The sequence below is a fragment of the Anomaloglossus baeobatrachus genome, chromosome 4 (genome assembly GCF_048569485.1).
Source record: "Anomaloglossus baeobatrachus isolate aAnoBae1 chromosome 4, aAnoBae1.hap1, whole genome shotgun sequence".
Taxonomy (NCBI): domain Eukaryota; kingdom Metazoa; phylum Chordata; class Amphibia; order Anura; family Aromobatidae; genus Anomaloglossus; species Anomaloglossus baeobatrachus.
In genome coordinates this window covers 19,392,848-19,405,231 of record NC_134356.1, presented here as the reverse complement: position 1 = coordinate 19,405,231, position 12,384 = coordinate 19,392,848, and positions in this window count along the sequence as shown.

Genomic DNA, 12,384 nt, shown 5'->3' with positions numbered 1-12,384 from the left:
AGAGCTCTCAGCGGCCATGTGCACTGTTCTCCTGTACTGTTCTGAAGTCTTCCTCTTCCTGGGTATCTTTGGCATCCATGAGGCTTCAGTCGCCACAGGGTAACGTGATGCCCCTGGACTAGCAGGTTGTCACAGGGTACTGCAAAAACTGCCATTTCATGCAGTATTCAAAGTCCCTCATGGTTCTGGGTCCCTATCTTACGGTGTTGCCTCCAACAGCAAATCAAATCCTAGATGCACACCAGTGGACGGCTTGAGTGGAATAGTTGCCCACCTGGGAGGAGTGTAGTCAGTTGGTTAGTCCTCAGAGGAGTGAAGTAGCCCTCGAGTTGTGAGGAGCTCAGAGGAGGTTGGGAGTGGTGGCTCCCAAGAGAAGCTGACTAGGTTGCAGACGATGGTCTGGACACGGAGTCAGACCGCCTGGTAGCAGGGGATTGTGGCTAGGTGCCTGGAACTGTCAAGGAGGACTGTCAGCAGCCTGGCACTATCACCGGTCCAGGACCGAAGTCACAGCGGGGTACACGGACCCTAGGTCGGGGAGAAGCTACAGGCAACCTGGATATTAACCTGAGGAACGGAGCCTTTATGATCTGTTCCCACCCGCTCCATAATTGGGGCACTAGCGCAACAAGGGGGATAGGGTCTTCCAAACAAGCGGTCCAAGAAAATCCCAAGCATGACCCCTGAGAGCAGGCTCCCACACTTAGCTACAGTGGGGAGTGGGGACCGGCAAGTTTCAGACTACTGAGCCAATACGTCGAAGTTAAATTTAGTGCCAGGAGGAAGGTCACAGATCACCAGGCAACACTGTAGGGGATGGGACCCGGACAAGCTCCCCTCAAGCGGCAGCGATACCCCGAGATTTGGTTTCCCCGGTTGTCAGCATCTGCTTATTGACTGAGTGATCCCTGCATCCCACAGAGTTCTGAGCCTTCCCCTACCTGTAGAGGGCAATGACATCTTGCTGCCCCACTCAATCACCCTGGGTACTCATGTGGTGCCCTGGACAAGCCAGGTCGTCACAGGTACTACACAAACACACCCTACATCCCGGTTAGGCACACCGAAGCCAAACACAATCCTTATTGCCTTCCTCCAGGGGCTGATGTCCACACCAGGGGGTGGGCCAGGCGGTTGGTACCACCCACCGAGGAGTTCAGTCCTGGAGGCGGGAAAAGGTGGTCAGATCAGTTTTGGAGAGAAGTGGTAGAGGAGCAGACTGTCCGGGTGTGTGGCCCGGACACTCAGCAAGGTTGGCAGACGGTGGTGACTGTCTGCAAGAGAGGCTAATCGGAGCAAACCGTATGGACCGTGGACGGGCAGTGGCCCGGCGGTACCGGATCGGAGAGTAAAGAGAAGCCAGCAAAATACGGCAGGGCCTACGGACCCCGACCAGGCTAGGAGTCGCTGTTAAACCGGTCAAATCCGTTAGCGAAGGGAACCTCCGGGGTTTCCCAGCAGCCAAGACCCGATTTGAAGGCAACAGCTCACACTGTAGAGGGAAACAGTCACCGCCAAGGCTACAGTTCCCAGGGCCAGAGCCTGCGGGCAAAAGGGGCTTCCTCAGCATCCATCCAAGCTGGGGAGTGGGTTACCGGTGGGAAGCCATTGGAACCGTAAACACAACACAGGTGCAGGGAAAGGCAGTCACCATTAACCTGCCAGGAGGAGAATAACCGCAGCAGCCTGTGGGACCCGTCCATCCAGCCGTTTGTTTGACCAGAAACTGTGTGGAATTACTGGCTGAGTACCACCGTGCCGTGCAGCACAGCGCTGCCCCCGCAACCCTGCACCTCACCAGGCCCCGTAACCCGCCTGCCATCCCCAAACCCTCACCGGGCCCCGGGACAACCAACCCCCCTACCCACGGAGGGGAGAACCAACTTCCAAGCTGCTCCCTGTCATCGCTCCCGGGATCCCCGTCCAGAGCAGCGGTGGTGTCCCAACTTCACCACAACCGTGGGTGACGTCACGGACAATAAATCCCCAAAATCATTCCCCTTTTCACTCACGGGTGAGGAACGCCGCTTGAGACCCCGGGATCCGGCCCACCGCTCGAGCTACCACCGAGCAGCAGCAGCCGCACCCGAGCAGTGGGTGAGCGCAGCATCCCCTCCTCCGCCCGCGACAACTTGGCGTCACGAACAGGATCTTACCGCTCTGCCGTCTGGTAGAGGTGCGCCTTGTGACCGCCGGAGGTGTCCAGCCGAAAATATTGAGAAGCCGCCATTTTGGGGGTGAAAAATCACCGCTCGAGCGTCTCCTCGAGCAGTGGAGGCGCGAAAGCTAAAACCCCGCCCCTGTAGAGGAGGAGCCAGAAAAGGCTAAGGGGGACGGAAACAAGATGTCTGCGGTCGACGGAGCCGCTGGAGGAGCGGTGGTCGCAGCCGCATGTGACTAGTGCTGCAGTGTGCAGGGACGCCAGGACTCTGCTGAACCATGTTCCTGGATCCAGAAGCAAGATGTGCCAGGAGCTCCCGGCCCAAGTCCACTTCCTGCTGGCGAAGTGGACGTCGGAGATGAAGGGCCTGGCCGCAACAGTTTGGGCATCCGAAGTGGAGGTGGCCTCAGAGGAGTGAGTAAGCAACCCACGCCCCTATGTCCCCGAGGGATCGGTCAATACGGCTGAGGGGCCCGGCCTGCTGCCGTCTACCACGCTACCTCCCTCACTGCCCATGCCCGCGGCCGACACCCTGACCGACCCGCTACCCCTGCCACCGGTAGCGGAGCCCGCAGTGTCTGTGGGAGAGGGCCCAGACCTGCGGCCCCCGGGCCCTACCTTTACCACCGCCCTGGCACCCGTCCCGGCTTCCATCCTGGCCGCAACGGAGGCGACCCTCGCCCAGAAACCAGCACCGCGAGTCCCGCTGACCGCTCCCAGACACCCGGCCTCGGCTGAGGCACGGCGGGGATGCAGCTGCCAGGAGGCAGAGCAGGCCATGTCACAGCGGGGTCCCTCATTACCGAAGGTACCGGTCGTAGCCGGCACGGGGGGACTCCGGCTGGACCCATCCCCTACACCGCCTGAACCGGAGCAAGCAGAAAGTGCTCCGCACCGGGAGCGGCAGCAAAGGCTACGAAGCACTGTTGTCCCCGTAGGGACTTTCTGCAAACCTTGCGTAAGAAACTGCTTATGGACAAGCCCGAGAACTGGCAGGGCAACCACAAACTTAGTGGCGTGGCGTCACGGACAATAAATCCCCAAAATCATTCCCCTTTTCACTCACGGGCTAGGAACGCCGCACGAGACCCCGGGATCCGGCCCACCGCTCGAGCCACCATCGAGCAGCAGCAGCAGCAGCCGGACCCGAGTAGTGGGTGAGCGCAGCGTCCCCTCCTCCGCCCGCGACACTCACAGCGGTGGTGTTCCTTCGTTACCGTACACCACTAGTGGTGTCACGAACTATACCTCCCCTGTAAATAACTCCCCCCTTTACATTTAGAAGTGGCCCCAGGCCCCTGGCGCCTGAGAGCCACAAGTCCTCACACAGATTTGAGCGGTTCGATCCGCTGCAGGGGCGGCACAAATGCACATCAGTTAAGGTGTGGTATCTATTCCGGGTCAGGAGGGGGTTAACTGCCAGTGTCTCCACATCTCAACACACAAACAGTAAGGTGTTTTCCCACTAGGTCCCAGACTAGGGTAGGCAGGGAGGTTAGCTAGCACAATGCATGGGAAGTTCCCGGTCACTAGGACAACCACACCTGGGGGTCGGGCACCACTTGCAAGAAGTGGGTGCAATCTGGACACAATAGTCAGTCAATCCAGGGCATAGCTTGGGGAAGTGGCAGAGCTCAGACACAGGTTCTGGCATCAACACTCTGCTTGACCTGTTTGGGGCCGAGGCTTGGAGCTGGAGACTCGGCCCGGGTTCCTGATTTGAAAAGGGGACAATTCGCTAGACTTCCATGGGCAGTGGCGGTGACCATAGACTGATCCAGGAACCCATCTTGGCAAAGACCGGTACTCCTGGGGCAGCGCTTAACTAACCTGGAACTGCACCTGCTGTCTCAGACTCTGATTACCATCACCCCGCGCCTTGGCGTCAATGGGGACTACCACCAAACATCTCCCCGTACTCTCCCCGGGTCCTGCTCCACCTGTTAGGAGCGTTTCCATCCCTGCTGCGTTTACCATGTACCCCAGAGGACGACACCTGCAGCGGTGGCCGCATCCTTGGCTGCATACCACAGGTGGCGTCATGACAACAATCATCCACCTCCAACCACCTATCCTTCCCTTCACCTCCTATAGACTATGCCATGGAACCAGGCCAGGCCACACCATGACGACGTAGAGGACCTGCATCACTGGCCCGGCAATGAGTAAGGTTAACTCCTTGCCCCGTGGGTGTTATATATCAGTCCAACCCTTCTTCCAGGTCAGTATGCTAGAGAAGCTGCCTTCAAAACAGGTCTTTGAGCTCCCCCTACAGGCCTGGAGTCAGAAAGTGCTGAATGCGGACGTACCTAGCATCAAATTCTCCCCACTGCTTCCAAGCATAGCATCGCTCCCGGTGAAGGGAGCAACGCCACTGTGGCTCCCATAGACCACTGGAGTGCCACATGTACACAGTGACTGCACCAGCAGAATAGTGAGTGCAGCTCTGGAGTATAATACAGGAGGTAACTCAGGATCAGTAATGTAATGTATGTACACAGTGACTGCACCAGCAGAATAGTGAGTGCAGCTCTGGAGTATAATACTGGAGGTAACTCAGGATCAGTAATGTAATGTATGTACACAGTGACTGCACCAGCAGAATAGTGAGTGCAGCTCTGGAGTATAATACAGGAGGTAACTCAGGATCAGTAATGTATGTACACAGTGACTGCACCAGCAGAATAGTGAGTGCAGCTCTGGAGTATAATACAGGAGGTAACTCAGGATCAGTAATGTAATGTATGTATACAGTGACTGCACCAGCAGAATAGTGAGTGCAGCTCTGGAGTATAATACAGGAGGTAACTCAGGATCAGTAATGTATGTACACAGTGACTGCACCAGCAGAATAGTGAGTGCAGCTCTGGAGTATAATACAGGAGGTAACTCAGGATCAGTAATGTAATGTATGTACACAGTGACCGCACCAGCAGAAAAGTGAGTGCAGCTCTGGAGTATAATACAGGAGGTAACTCAGGATCAGTAATGTAATGTATGTACACAGTGACTGCACCAGCAGAATAGTGAGTGCAGCTCTGGAGTATAATACAGGAGGTAACTCAGGATCAGTAATGTAATGTATATACACAGTCACTGCACCAGCAGAATAGTGAGCACAGCTCTGAGGTATAATACAGGAGGTAACTCAGGATCAGTAATGTAATGTATGTACACAGTGACTGCACCAGCAGAATAGTGAGTGCAGCTCTGGAGTATAATACAGGAGGTAACTCAGGATCAGTAATGTAATGTATGTACACAGTGACTGCACCAGCAGAATAGTGAGTGCAGCTCTGGAGTATAATACAGGAGGTAACTCAGGATCAGTAATGTAATGTATGTACACAGTGACTGCACCAGCAGAATAGTGAGTGCAGCTCTGGAGTATAATACAGGAGGTAACTCAGGATCAGTAATGTAATGTATGTACACAGTGACTGCACCAGATTGAATTGCCCAATATGTAATTTTCCATGGACTTAATAAAGGTACTGGCACAATAATCTTGCTGTTGACTGTAGATTGTGATTCACACTTCTGTATCAGGAGCGTGCTGCGTGCCTCGGCAGTCAATACCAGTCACTGCTGAAAGTGAGGACCGGCTGCTAAAAACCTAACCATTCAGCTCAAAAAAATCAATACAGATCACATTTTTCGCCTTTAACATATTAATGATTTGGCTAAGTTTTGTGTTTTTTGGTTTTTTTTTCTGGCATTTCATTTTTGCATTAAAAATCAGAATTTATTTGTTTTTTCCCTGCCGCCCATGACAGCACCACCTGAGAGATAGGTTCCGCCCACATCAGGACAGGAAACCCACTGAAAAAAAGGCGGCACCTCTCCTCCACATCAGTTTGGTTTCCTGTCCTGGTATGGACAACCCATTGCTGTCCCAGGTCCGACCCGGTGTGGAAGCCTGGTACTTACCAGAAGCCGGTGCTCGGGCCTGGATGCACCCCCCTTCGGTCTCAGACCTCTGCGGCGGTGAGGCGCGGGCCTGGGGCGGGAGTTCGGCCCGGCGTCGCTCCAGGGATGTGCGCACTCACGGCGGCCGCTGGAAGGCTTGTCCCTGCTGTGCAGCACGCTGGAGTGAAGATGGACGCTCCGGCCGGACGTCACGCGTGTACCCTGGTGACGTGCGCAGTGCGACCAGGAAGTGACTGGTGTGCGCATGCGCACTAGGATCCAAGATGGCGGCGCCCATGTAACGAGGGATCTCCATTTAAAATGTGTGCGCCTGGGACTGGTGAGTTTTTCTCCTCCATTCTTCTCTATTATGGCAGGAGATTCACCCCGTAGCAAGGAGCAGCGCAAGGAGTCGCCACAGCGTGGGTCAGAACGCGGCTCAGCGGATCGTTCCAGGAATGCTGTATCCAGTCCGGGCAGCGTTCGGTTGGTGGGTCCCAAGAGGTCCAAGGGAGATAAGAATCTGCCTCCTGATTCGGTATTGCCAGGAGTTGTGGGGGTGAGTGAACTTCGTGGTCAGCACGTGTTACTAAGACCCCGTTTCCATGTCCCCTGTCTTGTTAGGTACAGAAAAAATGTACCTCCAAGCAGCGTCACAAGGAATGTGCAATATGCCAATCCTCCCTGTCTTCTGATTACAACAAGGCCCTATGTGCAGGCTGTATCCAACAGACCCTCCTCAAAGAAGGACCAGGGTTCTCATCTGAATTACGTTCCATTATCAGAGCAGAAGTACAGGAGTCCCTTAAATCCCTTAAGGGGGGCAAGAGACGCAAGAAATCCCGTCATCCTAAGCTGTCTACTCCAGATACCTAGGCGGGTTCGGCTCATGACTCTCGGTCGTCAGGCTCCTCGGGATCCTCCCCCTCCGATTCTGACTCCTTTTCCTCTTCCGATGAAGGTGGTCGTCCTTGTTTCCCTACTGCGGACGTGGGACCCTTGGTGAAGGCGGTGCGTTCGACCATGGGAATGGTAGACCCCAGGGGGCCGAATCTACCCAGGATGTCATGTTTGGGGGCTTGGATTCCAAAAAACGTAAGGGGTTTCCTATTCCCCAGAAGGTTCAGGGTCTCATAGCTGACCAGTGGAGAAAAGTGGACAAAAGATTGAATTTTACCTCTTCCCTTAAAAGGAAGTACCCAGTGGATGGGGAGGCGTCTACCTCCTGGGATAGAACCCCGAAGATTGATGTTGCTATTGCCAAGGCTTCCCGCTCCACTACCTTGCCGTTTGAGGACTTAGGGTTCCTTAAAGATCAGCTGGATAGGAAGGCTGATGGGTTTCTGAGAGGAACTTGGGAATCCACAGCAGGTGGCTTGCGCCCTGCCGTGACCAGCGCCTGTGTTGCCCGGTCTTTGATGGTGTGGCTTCAGCAATTGGAAGACCAGTTGAGAAATGACACTCCGAGGAAGGATATTATCTCGTCCTTGCCCTTAATACAGGGTGCTGCAGCCTTTATGGCAGATGCCTCGGTTGATTCCTTAAGACTTTTCGCTACGTCAGCGGCGCTTTCCAATTCCGCGCGTTGGGCCCTCTGGCTGAAAAATTGGAAGGGTGATGTCCAATCCAAGGGACGGCTATGCAGCATGCCTTGTGAAGGTACCTATCTTTTTGGCTCTGGCCTGGATGACCTCCTCACTAAGGCATCTGATAAGAAACAGGGGTTTCCGGTTTTCCCGGTGACGTCCTCTCGCAGCCGGCCCTTTCGGAGACATCAGTTTTTCACAAAGAAGTCCCAAAAACCGCAAGATCAGTGGAAGGACCGTAGAAAGAATACCTCGGGCTTTCTCTTTGGCAAGCACTCCGATAATAAGAACAAACCCTCCCAATGACGCCAGTCATCAGGTAGGGGGCTGTCTGTCCCTCTTCCTCCATGCCTGGAAGGCGATCTCCTCCCAACAAATGGCTCCTTCAGATTGTGGCGGAAGGGTTAAAATTGGACTTCAGTTCACCCCCTCGGGGGTCTCTAATAATAACATCCTTGCGGTCCCCAGAACGGCAGATGGCCTTGGAAGTAGAAGTGCTGACTCTCCTCTTGAGGAAAGTCATTCAGGAGGTCCCCATAGAACAAGAAGGGGACGGCTTTTACTCCACTCTGTTTCTGGTTCAGAAGCCGGACTCCACCTTCCGCACCATCTTCAACCTGAGAAACTTGAATTTGCATCTGGTGCAGCGAGCCTTCAAAATGGAGACCATGAAGTCAACTGTCAGGCTGTTGTATCCAGAGTGTTTTATGGCGGTCCTCGACTTAAAGGACGCCTATTATCACATCCCTATTTTTCCGTCTCACCGGCGGTTTCTCAGGTTCACACTACACGTCTCCGGGAGGCTGAGACACTTCCAATTCGCAGCGCTGCTATTCCGGCTTTCCATGGCCCCACGGATCTTCACCAAAGTCCTCGCGGAGGTCATGGCACATGTCAGGGAACAGGACATATTGATCATTCCGTATCTGGACGACCTCCTGATAGTGGGTCAGTCGGAGTCTCTATGTGCGGCTCACGTGACCAGGGTCATCACCATCCTGGAAAGCCTAGGGTGGGTGGTGAATCAGCAGAAGTCCAGACTCCAGCCTCTCCAGTGTCAAGTCTTCCTGGGTCTCGTCTTGGACTCCACCAGCCAGTTGTGCCACCTGCCAGAGGACAAGGTCGCCAGGATCTTGTCCTTTCTCTCTTCCGTAAGGAGTTGCCCAAGCATGTCCTTACGGCAGGCTATGTCGCTGGTCGGGACTCTTACCTCTTGCATCCCAGGAGTGTGGTGGGCCCAACTGCGTTCCAGAATCCTCCAGATGGAGGTCCTTCAGTTTCAGAGACTGTTTGGAGGCTGTTTGGAGAAACAATTGACCCTGTCTGCAGACACCTTGCACTCCCTGGGTTGGTGGCAGGACCCCTCTCACCTCCGGATGGGGGTTCCTTGGCTTTCCCTGGTCACGGACACAATAGTCACGGATGCCAGCCGTTGGGGGTGGGGTGCCCATCTGCGCCAACAGGTGCTTCAGGGTCCCTGGGACGCTCAGTTGGTCAGACAGTCCTCCAACTACAGGGAGCTCATGGCGGTTCTCAAGGCACTAGAGGGGTTCCTCCCCTTCTTGAGAGGTCGCCATGTTCGGATCCTTTCGGACAACAGGGTGACGGTGGCGTACGTCAACCATCAGGGCGGCACCAGATCCCCTTCTCTTCTGACTCTGACTATGCACATCTTCCAGCTGGCCGAACAACATCTCTCCTCCTTGACAGCTCTTCATATCAAGGGGACGGACAACGAGGAGGCAGACTTCCTCAGCCGGCACTGTCTCCGTCAGGGGGAGTGGTCCTTGGACCCGGAGGTCTTTCGCAAGATCACGCTTCTATGGGGTGTCCCTGTTCTAGAACCTGTTCGCTACCAAGGCGAATCGGAAAGTGGACAGGTTCTGCTCTCTCAACCCCCGAGACGATCCTGTTGCCCTCGATGCGTTTCAGATGTCTTGGTCTCATGGCCTCCTGTACGCGTTTCCTCCTCTGATCCTGTTGCTTTCGGTTCTCCGGAAAATCCGGGACGACAGAGCGGAGGTTATTCTCATCGCCCCCTTCTGGCCGAAGCGGGCATGGTTTTACTGGCTGCGGACACTATCTCTGATGGATCCTTGGGTTCTCCCGGACGCCCCTCATCTCCTTTCCCAGGGCCCAGTCCGTCACCCCCGCGACCCGGCTCTCCATTTGACGGCCTGGCGTTTGAGCGGCGGCTGCTAGCTCGACGGGGTTTTTATTCTGGCTTGATAGACACTCTTCTTCACAGTAGAAAAGCGGTCACCACGGCCATTTACGGGAGGCTCTGTAAGCATTTTCTCCTTCAGTCCGGGGCTAGGGCGGAGCATCCCCCTCCTATCTCGGCTATACTAGAATTCCTCCAGAGGGGGTTGGAATTGGGGCTCTCCACCAGTACACTCAAGGTGCAGGTGTCGGCCTTAGGGGCACTTTTTGATTGTCGTCTGGCACAGAATGAGTGGATTTGCAGGTTTATCAAATCTAAGTCCAGGTCTGTACCTGTTCAGGCTCCCAGGGTTCCCCCATGGTACCTCAATTTAGTGTTGGATGCCCTCACAGGGCCAACGTTTGAACCCTTAGGGGAGGTCCCTCTCAAACTGCTGTCACTTAAGGTTTTTCTCCTCGTCACACTCACCTCGGCCAGGCGGGTGGGGGATCTCCAAGCCTTGTCCGTAGTTCACCCTTATACCCAGATTCTGGATGATAGGGTAGTGTTGCGGACTGATCCCTTCTACCTGCCCAAGGTTTCTAAACCCTTTCATCGGTCCCAAGAAATCGTGCTCCCTTCCTTCTGTGACCCCCCTCATAACGAGAAGGAGGCTAGGTTGCACACGTTTGATGTCCGGAGGGCCTTACTCACGTACCTAGATAGGACTAGGGAATGGAGAGTCTCAGGTCCTGTTTGTCACATTTCAGGGGCAATCCAGGGGGCATGGGGCTTCTAAGGCTACCTTGGCCAGATGGGTCAGGGATGCCATCAGCTTGGCATACTCGGCTAAAGACACCACTCCTCCTCAGGGCATAAGGGCACACTCCACTAGAGCAGTGTCTACGTCTTGGGCAGAGAGGACAGATGCCTCTATTGACCAGATCTGTCGGGCGGCTACTTGGTCGTCTCCTGGTACTTTCTTTCGCCACTATAGGCTGGACTTATCCTCCACAACTGACCTTTCCTTTGGGAGACGGGTCTTACAGGCGGTGGTCCCTCCCTAAGGTGGTGGTCTATATAAATCTCTCAGGTGGTGCTGTCATGGGCGGCAGGGAAAATTCTTAATTACTCACCGGTAATGGGATTTTCAATAGCCCATGACAGCACCCTTAGTTCCCCCCTATTCACTGGTTGGGGGGGAGTGTTAGAGTTATTGGTGTTTTTTTCCTTGGGTGGTGGTATGATTAATCTGTTTGTTTGTGTTTTGTTGGTTCTCTCTGGCTCTGAAAACCTACTGATGTGGAGGAGAGGTGCCGCCTTTTTATCAGTGGGTTTCCTGTCCTGATGTGGGCGGGACCTATCTCTCAGGTGGTGCGGTCATGGGCTATTGAAAATCCCATTACCGGTGAGTAATTAAGATTTTCTTTTTCGTCTGTAGCAGATGTCACTTAGCACCATGAGCAACACTAGAGATGTGAAGTGATGAGCCAGGGGTGCCTGCGGCCTTGTAGTTGTGGTGGTAGTTTTCAGGCTGGTCCCTGGCTTCACCACTTCTTCAATGTCGGGGACTGACTTGGTGGGGCAGAGTGTGACCGTGCATTCGCCGGACGTCGTACAAACGATCTTCAGACAAAGGGTGCTGGTTACAAACGACATCCTTTATTACACGACAATATCCGGCAGTAAAATCAGGCACTTCAGTGGAGCTGGGGGCAGCCTGCCCTAACGCACCCTCTGGTGGGGATATGCCCTAGGTACTCCACTTCGCCGGGCTCCCACACTTCGGTTTCCTGCACACCGGACCCACACCAGCTGCTTCATACCCTGAGGTTACGTTCCCCTCCTTGTTCTCCGGCGCCCCCTGGTGGTCCCGCTCACACACTCTGCCCCTTGTTGTTCTCAGCCTTCTGTCCCGGATCCAACTAACTCACACACTTCCACACACTCCCCCCATGCTACAGCCGGCTCCTCCTCCCCGGTGGCGACAGCCGTCCCACCCGGCCACTAGGGGGTGTCCTAACACAACATAAAATAATAAAAGTCAACATTTTTATTAATTACAATTCCGGGTTAACTATGCTGGTACTGGTAGGGGTAGGCCCACCCACTACATGCCTCCCCTCTTAAAATCCGAGCCTCCCGGCAAGGCTCTAACTATAGCCATAAAACTGAAAACAATGAACATAGCAATAGAATACCCTTCAGCCCAGTCCACAACAGGCGACTTAACAGCGCTCCCGGTCTTAAATGGCGCCCGGAGGCTCAACAGCGCTCCCGGTCTTAGATGGCGCCCGGAGGCTCAACAGCGCTCCCGGTCTTAGATGGCGCCCGGAGGCTCAACAGCGCTCCCGGTCTTAGATGGCACCCGGAGGCTTCAACAGCGCTCCCGGTCTTAGATGGCGAGCAACACTTATAACAACTGCAAACTTTAACTTCTGCCGGTCAATCAACCATACCGGTCTTCAAACAAACTGTCTGTGGTGAGCTACTCCGGAGGCCAGGATTGCTTCCATTCAGCCGCCTGAGCCTGGATATAGGCACCCAGGGACTGCCCAGGTTGGCGGCGTATCCTCCGGAATGAT